The sequence below is a fragment of the Lepidochelys kempii genome, chromosome 13 (assembly GCF_965140265.1).
Source record: "Lepidochelys kempii isolate rLepKem1 chromosome 13, rLepKem1.hap2, whole genome shotgun sequence".
In the NCBI taxonomy this organism is placed as follows: Eukaryota; Metazoa; Chordata; order Testudines; family Cheloniidae; genus Lepidochelys; species Lepidochelys kempii.
Genome location: NC_133268.1, coordinates 831,226 through 855,445, shown reverse-complemented (window position 1 = coordinate 855,445; position 24,220 = coordinate 831,226). Strand labels below are relative to the sequence as shown.

Below are 24,220 nucleotides of genomic sequence, written 5' to 3'. Positions count from 1 at the left end.
CCCACTCTGAACTCTAGGGTACAGATGTGGGGACCTGCATGAAAACCTCCTAAGCTTACTTTCACCAGCTTAGGTTAAAACTTCCCCAAGGTACAAAATTATTTTACTCTTGGATTTCCACTGCCACCACCAAACTTTATCTGGGTTTACTGGAAAATGTAGTTTGGACACGTCTTTCCCCCCAAAATCCTCCCAACCCTTGCACCCCACTTCCTGGGGAAGGTTTGGTAAAAATCCTCACCAATTTGCATAGGTGACCACAGACCCAAACCCTTGGATCTTAGAACAATGAAAAAGCATTCCGTTTTCTTACAAGAAGACTTTTAACAGAAGTAAAGGAATCACCTCTGTAAAATCAGGATGGTAGATACCTTACAGGGTAATTAGATTCAAAACATAGAGAATCCCTCTAGGCAAAACCTTAAGTTACAAAAAAGACACACAGACAGGAATAGTCGTTCTATTCAGCACAGCTCTTTTCTCAGCCATTTAAAGAAATCATAATCTAACACATACCTAGCTAGATTACTTACTAAGTTCTAAGACTCCATTCCTGTTCTGTCCCCGGCAAAAGCAGCATACAGACAGACACAGACCCTTTGTTTTTCTCCCTCCTCCCAGCTTTTGAAAGTATCTTGTCTCCGCATTGGTTATTTTGGTCAGGTGCCAGCAAGGTTACCTTTAGATTCTTAACCCTTTACAGGTAAGAGGATTTTTCCTCTGGCCAGGAGGGATTTTAAAGGGGTTTACCCTTCCCTTTATATTTATGACAGGGTGATTGAAGTCTCCCATGAGAACCAGGGCCTGCGATCTAGTAACTTCCGTTAGTTGCCGGAAGAAAGCCTCGTCCACCTCATCCCCCGGTCCGGTGGTCTATAGCAGACTCGCACCACGACATCACCCTTGTTGCTCAGACTTCTAAACTTAATCCAGAGACTCTCAGGTTTTTCTGCAGTTTCATACTTGAGCTCTGAGCAGTCATACTGCTGTCTTACATACAGTGCAACTCCCCCACCTTTTCTGCCCTGCCTGTCCTTCCTGAACAGCTTATATCCACCCATGACAGTACTCCAGTCATGTGAGTTATCCCACCAAGTCTCTGTTATTCCAATCACATCATAATTCCTTGACTTTGCCAGGGCTTCCAGTTCTCCCTGCTTGTTTCTCAGGCTTCTTGCATTTGTGTATAGGCACTTGAGATAACTCGCTGATCGTCCCTCTTTCTCAGTATGAGGCAGGACCCCTGCCATCTCGCGCGTTCCTACTCGTGCTTCCTCCCAGTATCCCATTTTCCCACTTACCTCAGGGCTTTGGTCTCCTTCCCCCGGCGAACCTAGTTTAAAGCCCTCCTCACTAGGTTAGCCAGCCGACAACCATCGACAACATGGGCCCTCTGACTCCAGCTTCACTGATCATGATCCCGCTTCCCTCCTTTACAAACGCACACATTAAAAACAAAGCCCTGACGCCCAGCCCCAACCCCCGTGTCCCTTTGGTCAGAGGCTGCTAGCACAGAGCCAAGCTGGAGTCCCGCCTTTACCACACGCTCAGCGGGTTACACAGTCTGAGCTCGTTCGTTCTCAACAGGAGACCACACGGGAGCGACCTGTCTCTGTCTCCCTGTCACCTGCCTCCGAGTCCAGCAAGCCACGATCTCCGTCTGTTGGCGGGTCTCACACGACCAGCCATGTCACAGCCTTCGATGGAGGAGCAGAGCTGTGTACTCGTTCCTGGCCAGTAAACACACTCTCAGCCCATCCCAGCCAGCTGTCAATGTCCAGGCGTGAGGCGTGTGTTGTTTGCACGAGATCCCTACGTACTGAGGCGGGGACAACCGCTCGGTATCGTTTTTCTGGGTTTGACTTTTATGTTCTTGGCCCTGCTTCGCTGTAGAAAAGCTTGTCATTTTCTGCCATGGTCTCATTCAGCTCGTGGGTCCTTGCTCCCTTCACCTACAATGAGGATATTGTCTGCAATGATTTTCACCCCAGGCAGCCCTGCCGGCACTTGGGTGAGTCTTCTCTGGAACAGCTCTGGTGCTGGGCTTATGCCATCTGCATGGGCAGCCATCGGTAGTGACCAAATGGTGTTGTCAGCAGGCTGGACCCTTTACCAGGCTTATGTGCCAAACCCTCATGCCTCACATCACAGACCGTAACGATTCTGGCTGTGGCGAGTTCTGGCAAGAGGTCTATTGTGGGCAGTGGATAGTGGCATCTAGTCAATGCCTGGTTCAGTGGCTTGGGTGTATGCAGATGCGTCACTTCCCGATGGCTTCTTTACCTCCAATACATTGCTTACTCAGGCTGTACTGCTGCAGCCTTTCAAGCTCCTTGTGTACTGGATAGCGTAGTGCCATGGGAGGTTTCTTTCGCGGAATGATGTCAGACTGGAGGGAGGTCTCGGGGTTCTATAGGGATCTGTTCTGGCTCCAGTATGGTTTAACATCTTTATTAATGACCTGGATGGAGGTATAAAGAGCACCCTGATCAAGTCTGCAGATGACACAAAGCTAGGGGGGTTGCCAATACTTTGGAGGTTAAAGCTAAAATTCAGAGGGATCTTGATAAATTGGAGAAATGGGCTGTAGACACAACCTGAAATTCAGCAAAGAGAAATGTAAGGTGCTCCACTTAGGCAAGAAAAACCAAGTGCACAAACACAGAATGGGGGATAACTGGCCTGGCAGCAGCACGGCTGAGAAGGGTCTGGGAGTTGTGGTGGGTCACAATCTCAACATGAGTCAGCAATGCGAGGCTGTTGCAAAAAAAGCAAGTGCAATTTTCAGTTGCATGAACAGAGGAAAGCATACAACTCACAGGAGGTGACGGTACCACTCAACTCGGCACTGGTCAGGCTTTAACCGGAGTCCTGTGTCCAATGTTGGTCACCAGTGTATAGAAAGGCTGTAGAGAAACTGGAAAGGATCCAGAGGTGAGCGACAAAGATGATCAAAGGGATGGAATCCAAGCCATAGGAGCAAAGGCTGAAGGAACTGAGTATGTTTACTTTGGAAAAAAAAATATTAAGGGGGATACGATAGTGGTCCTTAGATATCTGAAAGGCTGCCACAGAGAAGCTGGAGAAAAGCTGTTCTCTCTGGCCACGCAGGGCCGGCCAAGAGGCGATGGGCTCAAACGACACATGGCAGACTGAGATTAAATCTCAGGAAAAACTTCCCAGCTGCAAGAACAGGGGACAATGGAACGATGCGTGGGGAGGTCGTGGAGGCTCCTTCACGGGAGGTTTCCCAAGGGAGACTGGAGCCATCTGTGTTGGACGGTCAGACACACCAAACCTGCATCTTGGTCAGCCAGACTCGCTGACCCTTGTGGTCCTTTCTAACCCTATGATTCTAAGCACAGAGATTTCCCTGTGGGGTCTCTTTCCAGTTGCAGTTTTCCTTCAAGGCGCCTGTTGCCTTTGGAAACCTCCCCAAACGCTTTTACAATTGTCTCCATTGTTCTCATGAGACTCCTCCTTTTGCTTCTTGCACTGCAGCTACACAATTCTGGTGCTGCAGCTTGGATTAAGTTAGATGAAATATATGGGCCCAAAGCGTTAACAGTGTTAACGTGACCTAGTCACGGTCCAACATTAAACAGTTTCAAACAAGGTTTGGTATCCAGAGACCCCAACCTGCTTAGTACCAGGGAAAACACATTATTAACCTTGAATTAAAGATACAGAAAAGGAGGAAAAACAGTTAAAGCCTTTGAAATGCAACGTATTGAATAAGGTTTCCATTTTCACCACATCCTTTGTTCCCTTCCCCTGTAGCAGGAGAGAGTTTTTAGAAGGGAAACCCCCTTGTCTGACAGTCTCTTAGCCCTGGTCTACACTAGGACTTTAGGTCGAATTTAGCAGCGTTAAATCGATTTAAACCTGCACCCGTCCACACAGTGAAGCCCTTTATTTCGACTTAAAGGGCTCTTAAAATCGATTTCCTTACTCCACCCCTGACAAGTGGATTAGCGCTTAAATCGACGTTCCCGGCTCGAATTTGGGGTACTGTGGACACAATTCGATGGTATTGGCCTCCGGGAGCTATCCCAGAGTGCTCCATTCTGACCGCTCTGGACAGCACTCTCAACTCAGATGCACTGGCCAGGTAGACAGGAAAAGAACCGCAAACTTTTGAATCTCATTTCCTGTTTGGCCAGCGTGGCAAGCTGCAGGTGACCATGCAGAGCTCATCAGCACAGGTGACCATGATGGAGTCCCAGAATCGCAAAAGAGCTCCAGCATGGACCGAACGGGAGGTACGGGATCTGATCGCTGTTTGGGGAGAGGAATCCGTGCTATCAGAACTCCGTTCCAGTTTTCGAAATGCCAAAACCTTTGTCAAAATCTCCCAGGGCATGAAGGACAGAGGCCATAACAGGGACCCGAAGCAGTGCCGCGTGAAACTGAAGGAGCTGAGGCAAGCCTACCAGAAAACCAGAGAGGCGAACAGCCGCTCTGGGTCAGAGCCCCAAACATGCCGCTTCTATGATGAGCTGCATGCCATTTTAGGGGGTTCAGCCACCACTACCCCAGCCGTGTTGTTTGACTCCTTCAATGGAGATGGAGGCAATACGGAAGCAGGTTTTGGGGACGAAGAAGATGAGGAGGAGGAGGAGGTTGTAGATAGCTCACAGCAAGCAAGCAGAGAAACCGGTTTTCCCGACAGCCAGGAACTGTTTCTCACCCTAGACCTGGAGCCAGTACCCCCCGAACCCACCCAAGGCTGCCTCCTGGACCCAGCAGGCGGAGAAGGGACCTCTGGTGAATGTACCTTTTAAAATGCTATACATGGTTTAAAAGCAAGCATGTGAAAGGATTACTTTGCCCTGGCATTTGCGGTTCTCCTAGATGTAGTCCTAAAGCCTTTGCAAAAGGTTTCTGGGGAGGGCAGCCTTATTTCGTCCTTCATGGTAGGACACTTTACCACTCCAGGCCAGTAACACGTACTCGGGAATCACTGTAGAACAAAGCATTGCAGTGTATGTTTGCTGGCATTCAACCAAAATCCGTTCTTTCTCTCTCTGTGTTATCCTCAGGAGAGTGAGATATAATTCATGGTCACCTGGTTGAAATAGAGTGCTTTTCTTCAGGGACACTCAGAGGTGCCCGTTCCTGCTGGGCTGTTTGCCTGTGGCTAAACAGAAATGTTCCCCGCTGTTAGCCACAGGGAGGGGGGAAGGTTGAGGGGGTAGTCACGCGGTGGGAGGAGGCAAAATGTGACCTTGTAACGAAAGCACATGTGCTATGTATGTAATGTTAACAGCAAGGTTTACCCTGAAAGAGTGTAGCCACTGTTTTATAAAATGTGTCTTTTTAAATACCGCTGTCCCTTTTTTTTTCTCCACCAGCTGCATGTGTTTCAATGATCACAGGATCTTCTCCTTCCCAGAGGCTAGTGAAGCTTAGAAAGAAAAAAAAACGCACTCGCGATGAAATGTTCTCCGAGCTCATGCTGTCCTCCCACACTGACAGAGCACAGACGAATGCGTGGAGGCAAATAATGTCAGAGTGCAGGAAAGCACAAAATGACCGGGAGGAGAGGTGGCGGGCTGAAGAGAGTAAGTGGCGGGCTGAAGAGAGGGCTGAAGCTCAAATGTGGTGGCAGCGTGATGAGAGGAGGCAGGATTCAATGCTGAGGCTGCTGCAGGACCAAACCAGTATGCTCCAGTGTATGGCTGAGCTGCAGCAAAGGCAGCTGGAGCACAGACTGCCACTGCAGCCCCTCTGTAACCAACCGCCCTCCTCCCCAAGTTCCATAGCCTCCACACCCAGACGCCCAAGAACGCGGTGGGGGGGCCTCCGGCCAACCAGCCACTCCACCACAGAGGATTGCCCAAAAAAAAGAAGGCTGTCATTCAATAAATTTTAAAGTTGTAAACTTTTAAAGTGCTGTGCTTAAAGTGCTGTGTGGCATTTTCCTTCCCTCCTCCACCACCCCTCCTGGGATACCTTGGTAGTCATCTCCCTATTTGTGTGATGAATGAATAAAGAATGCATGAATGTGAAGCAGCAATGACTTTATTGCCTCTGCAAGCGGTGATTAAAGGGAGGAGGGGAGGGTGGTTAGCTTACAGGGAAGTAGAGTGAACCAAGGGGCGGGGGGTTTCATCAAGGAGAAACAAACAGAACTTTCACACCGTAGCCTGGCCAGTCATGAAACTGGTTTTCAAAGTTTCTCTGATGCGTACCGCGCCCTCCTGTGCTCTTCTAACCGCCCTGGTGTCTGGCTGCGCGTAACCAGCAGCTAGACGATTTGCCTCAGCCTCCCACCCCGCCATAAACATCTCCCCCTTACTCTCACAGATATTGTGGAGCACACAGCAAGCAGTAATAACAGTGGGAATATTGGTTTCGCTGAGGTCTAAGCGAGTCAGTAAACTGCGCCAGCGCGCCTTTAAACGTCCAAATGCACATTCTACCACCATTCTGCACTTGCTCAGCCTGTAGTTGAACAGCTCCTGACTACTGTCCAGGCTGCCTGTGTACGGCTTCATGAGCCATGGCATTAAGGGGTAGGCTGGGTCCCCAAGGATACATATAGGCATTTCAACATCCCCAACAGTTATTTTCTGGTCTGGGAATAAAGTCCCTTCCTGCAGCTTTTGAAACAGACCAGAGTTCCTGAAGATGCGAGCGTCATGCACCTTTCCCGGCCATCCCACGTTGATGTTGGGGAAACGTCCCTTGTGATCCACCAGAGCTTGCAGCACTATCAAAAAGTACCCCTTGCGGTTTATGTACTCGGCGGCTTGGTGCTCCGGTGCCAAGACAGGGATATGGGTTCCGTCTATAGCCCCACCACAGTTAGGGAATCCCATTGCAGCAAAGCCATCCACTATGACCTGCACATTTCCCAGGGTCACTACCCTTCATATCAGCAGATCTTTGATTGCGTGAGCTACTTGCATCACAGCAGCCCCCACAGTAGATTTGCCCACTCCAAATTGATTCCCAACTGACCGGTAGCTGTCTGGCGTTGCAAGCTTCCACAGGGCTATCGCCACTCGCTTCTCAACTGTGAGGGCTGCTCTCATCTTGGTATTCATGCGCCTCAGCGCAGGGGAAAGCAAGTCACAAAGTTCCATGAAAGTGCCCTTACGCATGCGAAAGTTTCGCAGCCACTGGGAATTGTCCCAGACCTGCAACACTATGCGGTCCCACCAGTCTGTGCTTGTTTCCCGAGCCCAGAATCGGCGTTCCACAGCATGAACCTGCCCCATTAGCACCATGATGCATGCATTGGCAGGGCCCATGCTTTCAGAGAAATCTGTGTCCATGTCCTGATCACTCACGGGACTGCGCTGACGTCGCCTCCTCGCCCGGTATCGCGTTGCCATGTTCTGGTGCTGCATATACTGCTGGATAATGCGTGTGGTGGTTAATGTGCTCCTAATTGCCAAAATGAACTCAGCGGCCTCCATGCTTGCCTTGGTATGGCGTCCGCACAGAAAAAAGGCGCGGAACGATTGTCTGCCGTTGCTCTGATGGAGGGAGGGGCGACTGACGACACGGCTTACAGGGTTGGCTTCAGGGAGCTAAAATCAACAAAGGGTGTGCCTGTACATCAAGGAGTATTTCAGGCAGGACTGCACGGAGGGTTCCAATAAGAAATGGTGCACCTAAGTTATCGTTGTTATTGGAACAAGGAGGTTAGCCTGGCCTCTGATTGATACATGGCTAGATTTACCTCGCTGCACCTTCTCTGTGAGTGACTGCAGTGTGATCTAGACAGGGGAGGAGGAAAATGAGTACAAAACAAATCTGGTCTATTTCTTGTTCTGACCCACTCCTTCTATCTTTTACATCTTTGGCTGGCAGCAGACGGTGCAGAAGGACTGCATGCCATCCACATCTCATGGCTGCTTGGCAGAAGATGGTACAGTACGACTGCTAGCCATCTTCATCTCTTGCCTGCCTGGCATAAGATGGTACAATACGAGTGCTAGCAATCCTCATCTCTTGCCTGCCTGGCAGAAGATGGTACAGTACGACTGCTAGCAGTCCGTATCGCCTGCCCGCTCACCATAAGACGGTTCAATAGGACTGACTGCAGGACTAAAGAGAGTGACCTGCTCAAGTCACTCCAAATTTAGTCCCTGCGCCCATGTCTGCCCAGGCGCTCCCAGCCGACGTGGCCAGGAGCACCTCGGACACGACGAGGACGACTACCAATCGTATTGCACCGTCTGCTGCCAGAAGGCAATGGGTTGCTGCTACTGTGCAGCAAAGCCGTACCGCGTCTGCCAGCACCCAGGAGACATAGGGTGACGGTTACCTGAGCGGGCTCCATGCTTGCCGTGGTATGGCGTCTGCACAGGTAACTCAGGAAAAAAGGCGCGAAATGATTGTCTGCCCTTGCTTTCACGGGGGGAGGGAGGGAACGGGGGCCTGACGATATGTACCCAGAACCACCCGCGACAATGTTTTAGCCCCATCAGGCATTGGGATATCAACCCAGAATTCCAATGGGCAGCGGAGACTGCGGGAACTGTGGGATAGCTACCCACAGTGCAACGCTCCGGAAGTCGACACTTGCCTCGGTACTGTGGAAGCGCTCCACTGAGTTAATGCACTTAATGCACTTAGAGCATTTTCTGTGGGGACACACACACTCGAATATATAAAACCGATTTCTAAAAAACCGACTTCTATAAATTCGACCTAATTTCGTAGTGTAGACATACCCTTAGCTGGTATCAATGATGGGCAATAAGTGTCCTTTGGGGAAAGGAGCAGTTTGTTGAGATGGGCTGGCACTGCTGCTGTTATAATTGTTAAACCCCAATCCCGTTTCCTAGAAGGCAAAACAAAAACCTCCACAGAAGGGGAAGCCACGAACAGCAAAGATGGAAAATGCAGCTTCTGTCTCTGGTGTAGGATCTCACTTGCAGCCCAGGCCCAGCACATAGTCTTATCAGCCACTCAGAGACTGGCAAAGTTGTACCAGTGTTGGGCTGGTTAGGGCATTGTTATAGCTGCCTGCCTGGTCACAGGCTTTCGGCAATATGCAGACTTGCCCAGCTAAGCCAGTCTCTTATTAGACAGAAAGAAAAAGAAGGGAGCTAGGAAAGAGAAGTAATAAGGCGGGGAAGGAAAAGGACATGGGGGGTATGTATGTGACAAAGTTTCACACCCCAGATTGTATTTGGGGTTTAGCTGAAGCCAGCAGAGGTGCCTGTGTCATCTGGCTCCTTCTCTCTTTGGCTCAATCTGGTCAGGACAATGCTCGGGTTTAGGATGAAGAAGGTCCAATGGTATCACACAGGATCCCAGGAGACGGTGGAGGTGGTAACCATAATGGTGACACATGCTTCTTCCCCGTTTTTGTCGGTCTGTCAGCTAGCATCGCAGGAGTCAGCTTCTCCCCCGAAAGTCTCTTTGAGGACCGAAAAGGGGAGTGATGTGTGGAATGGTCCATCCTTTCGTTACTGTGCCCACCAATTCGGCCTAGTCTTCGACACGCCATTCACTGATTTCCGCTTCCACACTTTTCTTGTTTACCAGGCACAATCTTAACACAGCCCTTGAGTTCTCGCAGGAGGCCTTTTTGTCTGGACTAATTCCATCCTCCTGTCTCACCTTTGCACCGTTTCCCATCAGCATTTGTTGTTAGGCTATTGTGACACTGTGAGCTCACCTGCACAAACTGAGTGTGTGTTCATAGGGTGAGTTTATAGGCCCAGTTTTTACAACCTGCAGCCTGATCAGCTCCATAGCTTGTCTGGGTGTGTTCCCCAGAGGCGTCCACCACTGCAAAACCATGACCAGACCTTGCGGGGGAACAGGGCATAGAGGTTGCTGCAGCTCCCCACTGCCTCTAGCTGCCCAGCAGCTCGAGGAGCCAGGGAACTATCGCTCCCCAGAGCAGAACAAAATTGTGTCATGACCCAGGGTTTTCACTAGAGACCAAGATGAAGGGGAACCTCCAGGGCTCCGGGGTGATTAGACCGAGTTCCCTGGCTCACGCCGCCAGCCGCTGCCCTGCAGAGAATTCACAGCTCAGCCCTGCAGCCACGGTTCCCTCGCAAAGCGTGAGGCTGAGCGCAGGTCGAGTTGGCCAGGAGCAGCTTCGTTAAACCCCGCGCACTGTTCTGTCCACATGGGCGAGCCGCTTCCAGCCCAACTTCCCTGTTCCACTGGTGTCCTGCCATCACAGACCCTCTGGGGATCATGGGCCCTCTGACTCCAGTTCCACTCACATGATACACCCTCTGCAGGCATGGCACAGGCATGGCCATGTCCTCTTAGACTTCCTCTGGCGGGGTGTCCTGTCTGCCGCAGTCGCCAGCATCTGATGTTCCACATAAAGGGCTTGTCTACACTGGCAAGCTTCATGGCCAAAAAATGCCTTTTGAAGACAAAACAGCATGAGCGTACGCACTCCAATGGGACTTTTGTCATGAAAAATGCCCAGGTTTGGTGACAAAAAACTTGCACCCCGCCGAGAGACTTTTGTCTTTTCCCCTCCCTTTATTGTCGACAAAGAGCCAGTGTAGACACTGCTGCTGGTTGGTCCACAGAACTGGCTTCCACCAGTATCCCACAATGCCTGCCTTGATCGCTCTGCCCAGTGTTGTGATCTCTGCTGCCCTGCAGGCACACGCCCCTCCCCGTTCAAAGCTCTGGGAAGTATCTGTGTGCTGCTCCCTTTGGGGAACAAATCATTAGACTGCTCCTGTTCTGCCCAGCACTAGGGACACAGCCGGAGAGGGACAGACTGCGGGGCAGCTTTGCCGTTCCTCAGCACAGAGCGCACACAGAGCTACTCGTGATGCTGCTCTCAGCTGCTGAGGGGGCTGTGGGAGAACTCACGCAGCGATCAGTTCTTCCTTCCCACAACGTTGCACTGTGGGATACATACCCATGGTGCAGTGCTCACCCTGTCGATGATGGTGTCCCCAGTGTGGACTTGATCTGTCGACAGAGGGAGCAAGTGTGAACACCCTTTGGTGATTTTTGTTTTGTCGACTTTTGGGTGTCGACATAAGGTTTGTCAACAAAACTTGGTAGCGTAACAAGCCCGAAGGTGAAGTACACCTGGGCAGCGGCACTGCACCACACCAGCTTCCTTTAGGTAATTGCAGAGACTGTGCATTGCTGGGAAACCACAGGAGATTGCATCCACCTGCAGCTCAGTAAGTCCCATTAGATACGGTGTTATTGTGGGTTCTGAACTGCCTCAGAAGGAAGAGTAACACCAGGGCCACTGCCTGCAGCACTTGGGTTTCTCTTGGAGGTCTCTCATCTAAGCATTGACCTGGCCTGGTCATACTTAGCTCTGAGATCTAACACCATGCCTCAGCCAGGTAGATGGAGCAATTAACTCAGTGGTGTTTTCAGTTTAACAACGATTAATAACAACAATGCAGGATAAACAACTGACTGTCTGGGATGAAAGCCATGAAGCTGCAAGGTGTGGAATACTGGAAATGCAATAGAAGGTAGTGGATCACTCAGTGCTGACATCAGAATTGAGCCACAGCCGGGAAGAGTGGAGTAAACCTGTACTTAAAACCTGCTTCTTGCAAGGAGCCTTCCCACACAGATTTCCTCAGCAGCCTGCCACCCTGAATGGCTCCCTCTCACTGAGTCTGACTGGAAGCACTTTGAGGCAGTGGGGTGGGAGGAGGTATTTTTTCATATTCTCTGTGTATATATAAAGTCTGCTACAGTTTCCACGGCATGCATCCGATGAAGTGAGCTGTAGCTCACGAAAGCTCATGCTCAAATAAATTGGTTAGTCTCTAAGGTGCCACAAGTACTCCTTTTCTTTTTGAGGCAGGAAGGACTCTTGTCTTTCTAGGTTTCATGTGAAGAGCCACATAGTGGTTCAGAGGTATAGAAATAATGTCCAGTTCCAACTAATTCCTTCTGCATACCTTGTTCCTGGGGGTTCGGGGGAATAAAAATTATTGCCAGGCCAAGCCGCAGCTTTCAAACTTCAGCCATTTCTGGGCTTGGTATCTCATCTCCTCCTCATGCCTGGTGCATTTGTGTCCTATGCAGGCTGATCATTAGGACCTTCTGACATGCTTCATCCCCCATTCTCTCACCCACCCTCCTGTTGGCCAGTTAATTGAGTAGGGAGGTTTTCTCTACTTGTCTGCCCTGGGTCTATCCGACATCACCAGTTTTCTGCAGTCGCTGATGTCCCTGAGCATTGGTGGATCTCAGTCCCTCCGCTTTCCTCCTTAGGTTTCTTTGCTTTTGTCTTCCAAGGCAATTTCTAAGCATGACGAGGACCTGTTCATATCCTTATTCTGTGTGGGCAGGGACAGATATCTGGAGCTGGCTCCTTAGAATGTGGAATTAGGCTAAAATATGGGCGGTCCTTATAGGTCACCTGTGAGCTGCTTCCTCCCACACTTGAACCAGCTCCACCTGGGTGCGACTTTAAATTGCAGGCTGGCTCAGCTCTGGGCACTCAGACCCAGCTCTTGGCAGCACCATGAAGTCAAGGGGCCTCTTTCTCCTCCTGGGGCTCTTCACCCTCTGGACAGCGCTGCAGGGTGCTCCAACACAAAGTGAGTACAGGCAGAGAAGGGAGCAGGGCATGGAGGGGAGACCTGGCATGGAGGGGGCAAGGGCAGTGGGTACTTAGAAATACCTGACACTTTAGTTGGTTTGTCTCATCCATGACCTGACGCAGGGACCGATAGAAACACGTCTCCATTGTCAGAGCCACTGGCACAGGGATGGGACTGACCCCAGCAAAGCCAGGGTGAGGGGATGAGATTCCCTCGGAGCAGCAGACAGAATTACAGACCAGCTGGACTGGCCAGACACTGCGAGTTCCCGAGATGCTGAGTGACAGTCACTGAGGGCCAGGCATCCGAGGGCTCAGGCTGGCAGGCTCTGGACTGTTTTAACTGGAGGCTTTTATTATCAATATAAGAATATGCAGATGCCCAAACTCTGCACTACAGCATCAGCGAGGGGAACAGAGTTGTCTAAGATTGAGAAACCCAGGTACAGATGGGAGAGAAGAGGGGAGGCTCTACCCATGGTACTTCACATGGGTCCCCAAGGCTGTTTCTGCTCTGAACTCTTTCTCGTCTCAAACGTGGGCTGCTGGGTGCTCCTGATTGCCCAGGAAACACACACCTGCTTCCAACGTACCCTCTTCTTGGCGGGGTTTGTTAATACAAACCAAGGCTCCATGCCCATCTGGTTTGTTAGGCCAGGTGGAAGTCCAGCACTTAATCTCCCCACACCATCAGGTTTTGATGGCCTTGATGGATCCATAGTGCCACCCGCTGCTTCTCTGAATAACCTTTGCCAGCAGTGTCTTCCCAGGCTGCTCAGTACTCAGACAGGTCACGGAGGCCTGTTGCCAGGCTGATATACTGGCTGCCTGAGGGACGAGCTGGTTTTTCAGGAGGAAGGCCGACCTGCGTCGGGTTATTGAGTTGGGGGTGGTTGTGTTTGTGGGCTGGGCAGCTGTTGTTTCATTGCCATTCATTTTGCCACTTACATTTCTAAATGGAGAGACTTTATATGCTAGAATAAAACAACAACCAGGCTGTGGCTCACCAGAGAGACCCTGCCAGTGCTGAGCTGAGAGGCAGTTAATGCCACCGGTCCCTGGAGCTGGAGGAGTAATTTCCAACTCGGGTAGATGTACCCACGCTCGCTCTGACTGAACTTGGGTGCTGAAAACAGCAGGATCGCTGGGGCTGTGTGGGCAGCAGGCCAGCTGCAGCCCCCTACATGAAGGGATGTAGAAATTCCCATCAAAGAGAGACACTCTGGTGGCAATGCCTTTTGGAATCCATCCTTTCCAAAATACCATAACCCATCTTCCCCACAGCCCCTTCCCCAAGCACCTTAATCTGGACTGTCCACGGTTCCTGACTCACTGAATTCTAGCTTTTAAAGTCCCTTCAGGACAAGAGGAAATAAACTCCATAGCCCTCTAACCACTGAGACTTCTGTCCACATCCCGCTATGCCAGTGGATTCCCGTTGAAGATCCAGATGTAAGCAGGGGAATGGTCGCACTATGGTGCGGAACTTCCCTGGTGTATGCACTACCCCGGTGAAATGGGCTAGCGAACGGATCTGAGTCCTCGCTCCCAATCCCTTCACCCGCAGGCTGGCCTGCCCTCGAGGACTCCCCTTCCTCCTTCCTTGTAACCCCGACAGGGCTGGGCCCAGGGTTCCTGGGGGGCTGGGCCCGCAGTCTTGTTGTGGTCACGTAGGGCAGGGGCCTGGGTGTCCCCACTCCGGGGTGCTCTCTCTGCACTGAACGCTTCCCTGCCCCACTGCTCACCGCAGAGTTCAGAGTAAATACAATTTATTAACCAGCAACTAATGAGAACACGGGAAAAGGGGAAGCTGAAACGGAAACATTTCACCCTGCCCAGTGGACCCAGGGCACCACCCTCGGCCATCTCGGGGGCACAGGGACTTTCCCAGCCTGCCCCTCGCATGTCCCAGGCCCCTGCCCAGGCCCTGGCTGTGCTGCCGTGACACCGGGGCTCGCACCCTGCTCTGGCGGTGCCCACATGCCCACAGGTGCTAGGGGGCAGGGCCCATCCCCCCAGCCTGGCCCCCGTCGGGGTCACGAGCCCCTCCCAGCCCCACCTACAAGGCCTCATGCCTGGGGCCTCCCTGCGCTGGGCCTGGGGCCCGGGGCCCCTGGACTCCCCAGTCGCTCACGTGCCCGGCCCCGGCTCCGGCCCCAGCCCCAGCCCCATTCACACCCTGCCTCCAGCTCAGCTCCTGGGGCTGCTCCTCTGGCCCCGGCTCTGCCCCTCTGCTCCCAGCCCAGCCCAGCCGGGCTCCTGCTCTCCCCTTAGCTCTGCCCCTCTGGCCCCGGCTCTGGCCCTGCTCCCAGCCCAGCCGGGCTCCTGCTCTCCCCTTAGCTCTGCCCCTCTGGCCCCGGCCCTGGCCGCTCCACCTCACACGGGACCCTGGCCTCCTGACCCTCTCATTGGCCTGTCTGCCCTGTCAATCAGCCTGACCTGGAGCATTGGCCTCTCCCCATTGGCCTTGGGGACTGTCAGTCTCCTGATTTCTCATTGGCCCTCCCCCTTTCTTTTGGCCCTGTGAGAGGACCACTGAACAACCCTCGTTAGAGTCAAGGAGGGGCCATCAGCCCGTGACCCAGCGTTATCCTGCTCTGTGTCTTAGGTCTGGGAACAGGAGGCTTCCTATGGGCTGAGTACACAATACCCCAGGTGGCCTGTGCGGGACAATGGCCGGCTTGGAGCAGAGCTGATTAGTGAAGGAAATGTCCTGGCCTGGAGCAGGGCCTCGGGGCTGAGAATAGCGATTCAGAGAGGGGGGCAGAGGTCTATCATCAGTGATCGTTTGGCCCATTTCTTCAGGATCCTCTCTTGTTTCACGTGAAGTTATTTGGCTGCCATGTGACACCTGTGAGACTCACCGATTGCACAGCTCCTTCGTGGGGATGAATCAGTGATAGGAATGTCCCATAGGATGCCAGCGCAGCAGTAATAGGGGTGGGGTCATGAATACGTGGCAGTTATGCCTAGGCAGCGTTCAGGGGACAAGAAGTACCTGTTATATAGTTGCGTAGCTTCAGTGGCTTCATGATAATCTACTCTGTGTTGGGAAATGATCTGGACAAGAAACCTCATGCAGACACTGAAATGGGAGACTGCCTGGATCTACTGCCTTTGAGTCATCTTAGTGATGTGCAGGATGATATGAGTACTACACATGGTCAGACATGGAATCCCATCACCACTGATTGTTACTATCTTCCAGATGAGAATCAACCCACTGTACCAGCCTCAGCGTGCATCTCCCCTTGCCAACAGCACAACAGTTCTTGGTCAGTCATATTCAAACCTTGCAGAAGGGGAGACACTATGTTCTGTGTCAGAATCTCTAGTATGCCCTACCCTACCTTCGTAGGCCAGAATGCTGTGATTTCATGATGCCTGCATGGCCCCCTTTCTGAGCAGTGGGACTTGGAGTAGAGAATGAGAAGTGAGAGGAGGGGTTGGGTGCAAAAAGAGGACTCAAGGCTGAGTTCAGAGCTTCTCCTATAAGTGTCACTACAGGCCAGAGCAGGGGCAGCAGATTTGTATAATTTTTGGTGGTGCCCAGAACACCTGCAGAGTTTAAGAACCACCTTGAAACTCACCATTTTCTATTTCAAATACAAAGCTCGCCTATTTGATCTGCCTTCAGTAATAAAAACACAGAGCACAGCGGATAGAAAATAATAACAAAAAATTAAAATAACCCTCACCCCTACACAATGTCCTCATGGGAAAGGAAAGGTGAAACCGAGTGAGAATCATATTGAGAGACACTAGTCATCTCACTTACTGCACTTCTGGAAGTTGCTCAGATACCACAGGGATGGGTGCAATAATAGAACCTGAATAGAATAGAATCAGGTACCATATGTACAACTACATAGTGACTATCCAAGGTAAGGGGCAATGCTCATATCCTGTGGACAGGTTGCTGCAGCGTGAAGAAAGTGCATAGGGTGGATTGGCAGCAGCCATATGTGACTGAGGCATATTTGGGTCTCTGACTCTCCTGTTTTCTCTCCCATTTTCAGAGATCCCTGGCACAGCTTCTCCTCTCCATGGCGATGACCCAGGGAAGCACATATCAGAAGAAGATGAGCTGAAGGAAAAACTTGTGTTGGGGGCAACAAAACCGGTGCCTGGAGCAGAACCTGAGTCTAATGGAAAACCGTTGTCTAGTGCAGAACCTCTATCCAGCGAAAACCCCGTGTCTGTTGTAAAACCTAGATCCAGTGGAGAACCTGAATCTGATGAAAGACCTGTGTATGGTGGGAGAGAAGATGATGATTCTGACCTGCAGGATGGTGACTCTGACGGGGATGATGACTTTGATGGGGGAGATGATGATTCTGACCTGCAGGATGGTGGCTCTGATGGGGATGGTAACTTTGATAGGGGAGATGATGATCATGATGATAATGTGAGGGACGGTGACTTTACCGAGGCTGATGACGTTGATGGAGGAGATGATGATTCTAATGTGAGGGATACTCGCTCTGATGGGGCTGATGACTTTGACGCGGGAGATGTCGATTCTTACCTGCGGGATGGTGGCTCTGATGGGGGAGATGATGATGCGAATGTGAGAGACGGTGACTTTGACGGGGGAGATGATGATGATGATAATGTGAGTGACAGTGACTTTGACGGGGGAGATGATGATGATGATAATGTGAGTAACAGTGACTTTGACGGGGGAGATAATGATGATGATGATAATGTGAGTAACAGTGACTTTGATGGGGGAGATGATGATGATGATGATAATGTGAGTGACAGTGACTTTGACGGGGGAGATGATGATGATGATAATGTGAGGGACGGTGACTTTGACGGGGGAGATGATGATGATGATGATAATGTGAGGGACGGTGACTTTGACGGGGGAGATGATGATGATGATTCTAATGTGAGGGATACTCGCGCTTATGTGGATGATGACTTTGACACAGAAGATGTCGATTCTTCCCTGCAGGATGGTGGCTCTGAAGGGGGTGACGACTTTGGTGAGGCTGATGATGGGTCTGAGGGTTCAGAGTATTAAGGGGAGTGTCCTCAGACCTCATTGACCCGGACATGGAAACCTTCTGATATCAGATCAGCCAGCAAATACATTCCTGGCAACAAGAGCCTCTCTTTCCTGTTTGACGTTTTCCAGCTGTCCCTTCTCTTTTACCAGTGATTGCCTGGGAACAAGCTGCCTCCTCGAATGACAAGGTTACTGCTCAGGGATCACTCTCTCTGGGTGAAGGAAATCAATGTTAAGGGATCTTTGCTCCCTGGCTTGAGTAGGGTGCAAGGGGACGTTGGGGTTCTCTCTCTAGGCTCTTACTCTAAGCTCGTCACCCTAGTGTCTGAGCACTTTGATTCAGTTTTCAGGTCACTTTTTCTTGGGATATATTTTCTGTCTTATTAAATCTTTCCTGATGGGTTAGCCAGCCCCTGGCACTGATGTTCTCCACCCCTAGCGGTGTTCCAGGTTCAGGCCAGTTCTTCTCTGATACCTGTCCCATCGCATGGTGCACCCAGAGCCATTCCCTCCGGACACCTTCAGTCTGGGCCTGGGGCCAGTGTCTTCCTCCGGCAGCCGGAATTCCGAGCTGAAGGAAAACTCATTTACTCAGAAATTCCCCTTCTGATGTGGCTCCCCCTGCCCCGAGGTCAGCCATAGCCTTGGTTTAGTATCTGATACATCCTCTGCTGGTCTCCATGGAGTGAATGGACTGAATGAACTAACTGGCATTTTCCATCTCTAACTACTGCGACTCTCTTCTCTAATGGATTGTATTCACTGAGGGACAACCTGTTCTACATTCTCAACGACTGAGGGACAATCTACACTCATTGCTATATTTGCTTTCCACAAACTGCTCTTAGTATAACCTTTTATGAGGGATATACCTGAATATTTGGCTGCTAATATCTAAACTGTACTGTTAAATTTATTAACCCTAATTTGGGATATTGCAGATTATGTACTATATGTATTTTAGGGCTTTTAAACCAAACTTTGTACTTTTGGATAATTTAAGCACTATACCCAGATGTATAAACACGCTTTCCTCAACCTGTGTATTAGAGAATTTTAACATTAGGGTTAATAAACATTTTAAAATCTGAAACATCCTCTGCTGGTGCCCCCTAGAGTGAATAGGCTGAATGAGCTAATGGGCATTTTCCATCTCTAACTGCTGCAACTCTCTATGTTCTCAGTAAAGGCATCTCTTTATTAGCACTCATGCCAAAGGAACTTCAATAGTCACCTGACAATGGCTCTGTCGTACATCGCCATTAGATAGTAGTGTAGCAGGCCACTCTAACGCTGCAGTATCCTCATCAGTGGAAACTATAATGTAGAAGCCCAGATGTTTAAAGCTGTATTTTAACATGGTTTCTCAGACTGTCTAGTGAACTGTTTTTTAACCAATGCAGCCTGAACAAGTCTGAATTTATGGAGCAGCAGCAGTCAGAAGATTTTCTGGACAAATTGCTGGGTTCTGTGTTGGACAAATTCTGCTAGTTTAATCTACACTAACAAGCCTCAGCACCATCTGTGGAGGTTGGAACAGGCACCCAGTGCCACAGAGTCCCCCTGAAATGCCTTGATAAGTCTGGAAGATCTAGGGAATTCCACTGAGCATTGGCCTGCTACCAACTCACTCCACTAGCTCTTAACACTTATTTCCATTCTAAGCTGCTGTTCAGGATGTAGGCCCAGGAGATGGTCCATTGCCATAAAACATCTTCTCTCACCCCTGCACAGCTCGAAGCATTTAACTTGTGGAGGTTTCTGGGAAGTTCTCTCCTGTGCTGCCCCTCAGCGCAGGAGCAGGTGTTGCTCTGGAGCTCATGAACTTTAGAAGTGGATTGTTTGGCTTATGAATCCATTTGGGCAGCTTGGACGGGCCTCTGCTGCTCCATTCTCCTGGGGACGGTGTAGACTTGAGGTAACGTGTTGGAAACCATACGTATGACTCCGTTACCCAGCTGTGCACATAAAAACTGAGCTCCATTCCTGGCAGGCTACTGAGAAAGGATTGTGGAGCGAGCAAACGGGCTGTTTACACTTGGCGCCCGAATCCAGGGTTAACAGTGTGTGACTAGGTCATGTCTTTACGAAACGTGCAAAAAGAGAGCCAGGATGGCCTAGTGGGTTGGGTCTGGGTATATTCCCTCTGTGCTCTGCTATGTTTGTAACCTCAGCTCTGCCATGTGTAACTGTTTGGCTTGGTTTCAGAGTAACAGCCGTGTTAGTCTGTATTCGCAAAAAGAAAAGCAGTACTTGTGGCACCTTAGAGACTAACCCATTTATTTGAGCATGAGCTTTCGTGAGCTACAGCTCACTTCATCGCATGCATACTGTGGTCTTCTGCAGTTTCCACAGTGTGCATGCAATGAAGTGAGCTGTAGCTCACGAAAGCTCATGCTCAAATAAATTGGTTAGTCTCTAAGGTGCCACAAGTACTCCTTTTCTGTTTGGCTTGGGTAAGACATTGTCTATCTGTGTGTAGGTTTCCCCAGGGGTGGAATGGGGGGGGACCTATCTCCTGGGGACTCTGAGGACTCACCAGTACAGCACTTAGTAAATGTGTACATGTAACTCTTAGAATGTAGGGGAAGAAATTGTGTGTAGGGTTGTAGGGGCTGATTCTCCACAAGTCTCCAGCCCAGTGCTGGGCGTAGTCGTAGGCTGCCTGATTTCCATGAACAAGCGTTGAGCATACACCTTCAAGCTGTGTATTTGGCAACTGGGTGTTCAAATGGCCACCCGTGCGGCTAATCTGCACGTTGCACGGACAGATGTCGTAATGGTGCCTGCAGATTAGAGACACAATTGTGCAGGTGCTCGGCCAGTGTCCTTGGGGAGTTAGGCCGTACGTATGTTCTACATCAGGGAACACAAAGAGCCCGGCTTTGTAAAAACCCTTCTTGTTTTCACCATTCTCTTCCTTGAAGTAAAAAGTCCCCTCCCCGTAACACTGTTGTTAACGGAGCTGTGTGTTTATCTCTGCTGCTTTGCCCACCATTCTGCGTGTAGCTGGGTGTCCGAGCCACCTTCCTGTCTGGTTGATGCAGCGTGTGTTCTCTGCCACGTGACATGCGCTGGGAGGTAGCTTGGTCTCTTTCTTTTAGAAATGAAAACCTCTCTTCAATAAATGTGGATATTAAGAATAACCCCTGCCGGAATATTGCTCTGAATGTCTGTCTGCGGTTTCATAAGCCTGTGTCCCTGGCCAGTGCTCTCCCCTTGCCCTCCCAGACAGGAGCTTCTCTTCTCTGTTGGGCCTAATTTCAGGGTACCATGAGACGCCCTTTCCACTAGTTCCTCAGCTAGTGGCCAGGAACACAGAGGAACACACTGATCCTGCACGTGCTCAGATGCTTAACTTCAATGGGACTTGTCACGGAGTCCCTGGGCTATGCTCTGGAACTGCTCCCCATGAAGCCAGGCAGGACTCTGGGGAAGTCTCCTTCCTGTGAGCAGCCTGTCTGCAGGACACACAGCTCACCCAGCTTCCACCTTCCTGGGTTGACCTCGGAGCCTTCAGCGTCCTTTGCCCCTCCGTGCGCTTCCCACAGCAAGTCCGTCCAGGCAGTGTCCTGGGGAAGCCAGAGGGTCCTGCCCCCCAATTTCGCAGTCAGACGTGACTCTCAGCCAGCCAGTAAAACAGAGGTTTATTAGACAACAGGAACATGGTCTAACACAGAGCTTGTAGGTGCAGAGAACAGGACCCCTCAGCGGGGTCCATTTCGGGGGGCAGTGAGCCAGACAACCACGTCTGCACTTCACTCCTCCTCCCCAGCCAGACCCAAAACTGTAACTCCCTCCAGCCCCTCCTCCTCTGGGCTTTGTCCCTTTCCCGGGCCAGGAGATCACTGGATTCCTTTGTTCTCCAACCCTTTAGCTCTCACCTTGCGGGGGGGATCAGTTGCCAGGAAACAGGGTGTCGGCCATTCTCTGTGTCCAGATCCCTGCACACACCTGCCCTCTAGGGCTCTGCAACGATCATACACCCTTACCCCACCACCTAGATACTTAAGAACTGCCTTGGGGAAACTCAGGCACCCCCACACTATTCAGAGGAAAAATTAAGAACAGTCCCACTTCATCACACTAGTCATGGGCCAAAAGCCAAACACAGGTATTTGCAGGAGCGGGGCCAAAATTAGTCCCTGCAGTACAATTTCTAGTGGCAAATTAGATCTGCACTAATATGAACCCTCACCCCTTCCTGTGCCCAGCACATTCTATCCCCCGAGCCCAGTAAGGGCATCCCCCGACGCGTGAAAGGCCAAAGGCCAAAGCAAAATGCCAGAAGAGGAGGAGGGGAAGATGGCAGTGTTAGGGAGAAGACACCTGACCAGGGTTCGAGTGTAGATGGGATTATCATATGTGTATGATAATCAAGGTGGGCCATTTCCAGCACAAATCCAGGTTTTCTCACCCCGCCCCGCCCCCCCCCACACACAAACCCACTCTCCTGCTGGTAATAGCTTATCTAAAGTGATCACTCTCCTTACAATATGTATGATAATCAAGGTGGGCCATTTCCAGCACAAATCCAGGGTTTAACAAGAACGTCTGAGGAGGTTCTCTGACTGGTTTATGAATGTTATAATTCTTGACATCTGATTTGTGTCCATTTATTCTTTTACGTAGAGACTGTCCAGTTTGACCAATGTACATGGCAGAGGGGCATTGCTGGCATATGATGCCATATATCACATTGGTGGATGTGCAGGTTAACGAGCCTCTGATAGTGTGGCTGATGTGATTAGGCCCTGTGATGGTGTCCCCTGAATAGATATGTGGGCACAGTTGGCAACGGGCTTTGTTGCAAGGGTAGGTTCCTGGGTTAGTGGTTCTGTTGTGTGGTGTGTGGTTGCTGGTGAGTATTTGCTTCAGGTTGGGGGGCTGTCTGTAGGCAAGGACTGGCCTGTCTCCCAAGTTTTGTGAGAGTGTTGGGTCATCCTTCAGGATAGGTTGTAGATCCTTAATAATGTGTTAGAGGGGTTTTAGTTGGGGGCTGAAGGTGACGGCTGATGGCGTTCTGTTATTTTCTTTGTTAGGCCTGTCCTGTAGTAGGTGACTTCTGGGAACTCTTCTGGCTCTATCAATCTGTTTCTTCACTTCCGCAAGTGGGTATTGTAGTTGTAAGAATGCTTGTTAGAGATCTTGTAGGTGTTTGTCTCTGTCTGAGGGGTTGGACCAAATGCGGTTGTATCGAAGAGCTTGGCTGTAGACGATGGATCGTGTGGTGTGGTCTGGGTGAAAGCTGGAGGCATGTAGGTAGGAATAGCGGTCAGTAGGTTTCCGGTATAGGGTGGTGTTTATGTGACCCCATCATTAATTAGCACCGTAGTGTCCAGGAAGTGGATCTCTTGTGTGGACTGGCCCAGGCTGAGGTTGATGGTGGGATGGAAATTGTTGAAATCATGGTGGAATTCCTCAAGGGCTTCTTTTCCATGGGTCCAGATGATGAAGATGTCATCAATATAGCACAAGTAGAGTAGGGACATTACGGGACGAGAGCTGAGGAAGCGTTGTTCTAAGTCAGCCATAAAAATGTTGGCATACTGTGGGGCCATGCAAGTACCCATAGCAGCCCCCCCAACCTGAAGCAAATACTCACCAGCAACCACATACCACACAACAGAACCACTAACCCAGGAACCTACCCTTGCAACAAAGCCCATTGCCAACTGTGCCCACATATCTATTCTGGGGACACCATCACAGGGCTTAATAACATCAGCCACACTATCAGAGGCTCGTTCACCTGCACATCCACCAATGTGATATATGCCATCATGTGCCAGCAATGCCCCTCTGCCATGTACATTGGTCAAACTGGACAGTCTCTACGTAAAAGAATAAATGGACACAAATCAGATGTCAAGAATTATAACATTCATAAACCAGTCAGAGAACACTTCAATCTCTCTGGTCACGCGATTACAGACATGAAAGTTGCTATATTACAACAAAAAAACTTCAAATCCAGACTCCAGCGAGAAACTGTTGAATTGGAATTCATTTGCAAATTGGATACAATTAACTTAGGCTTGAATAGAGACTGGGAGTGGCTAAGTCATTATGCAAGGTAACCTATTTTCCCTTGTTTTTTCCTCCCCCCCCTCCTCAGATGTTCCTGTTAAACCCTGGATTTGTGCTGGAAATGGCCCACCTTGATTATCATACACATTGTAAGGAGAGTGGTCACTTTAGATAAGCTATTACCAGCAGGAGAGTGGGTTTATGGGGGGCGGGGGGTGAGAAAACCTGGATTTGTGCTGGAAATGGCCCAACTTGATTGTCATACACATTATAAAGAGAGTGATCACTTCAGATAAGCTATTACCAGCAGGAGAGTGGGGTGGGAGGAGGTATTTTTTCATGCTTTGTGTGTATATAAAAAGATCTTCTACACTTTCCACAGTATGCATCCGATAAAGTGAGCTGTAGCTCACGAAAGCTCGTGCTCAAATAAATTGGTTAGTCTCTAAGGTGCCACAAGTCCTCCTTTTCTTTTTGTGAATACAGACCAACATGGCTGTTACTCTGAAACCTGTCACTTAGTAAATGTGTACATGTAACTCTTAGAATGTAGGTTTCAGAGTAACAGCCGTGTTAGTCTGTATTCGCAAAAAGAAAAGGAGGACTTGTGGCACCTTAGAGACTAACCAATTTATTTGAGC

At 50.3% G+C, this 24,220-nt stretch overlaps 1 protein-coding gene across 2 annotated transcripts in view; it reads left to right on the top strand.

Annotated features, from left to right (window-relative positions):
- The window catches only part of DNTTIP1 (deoxynucleotidyltransferase terminal interacting protein 1), a 127,664-nt gene that overhangs the window by 22,146 nt on the left and 81,298 nt on the right, over window positions 1-24,220 (top strand). Inside the window, exon 1 of one of the 2 annotated variants that reach the window (XM_073309783.1) lies at window positions 10,733-10,736. The exons of the other annotated variant lie outside the window; for it this stretch is intronic. The gene's annotated coding sequence lies outside the window, so the exon portion shown is untranslated. Of the gene's footprint in view, window positions 1-10,732; window positions 10,737-24,220 lie in introns of those variants that run through there. 2 annotated transcript variants of the gene reach the window in all.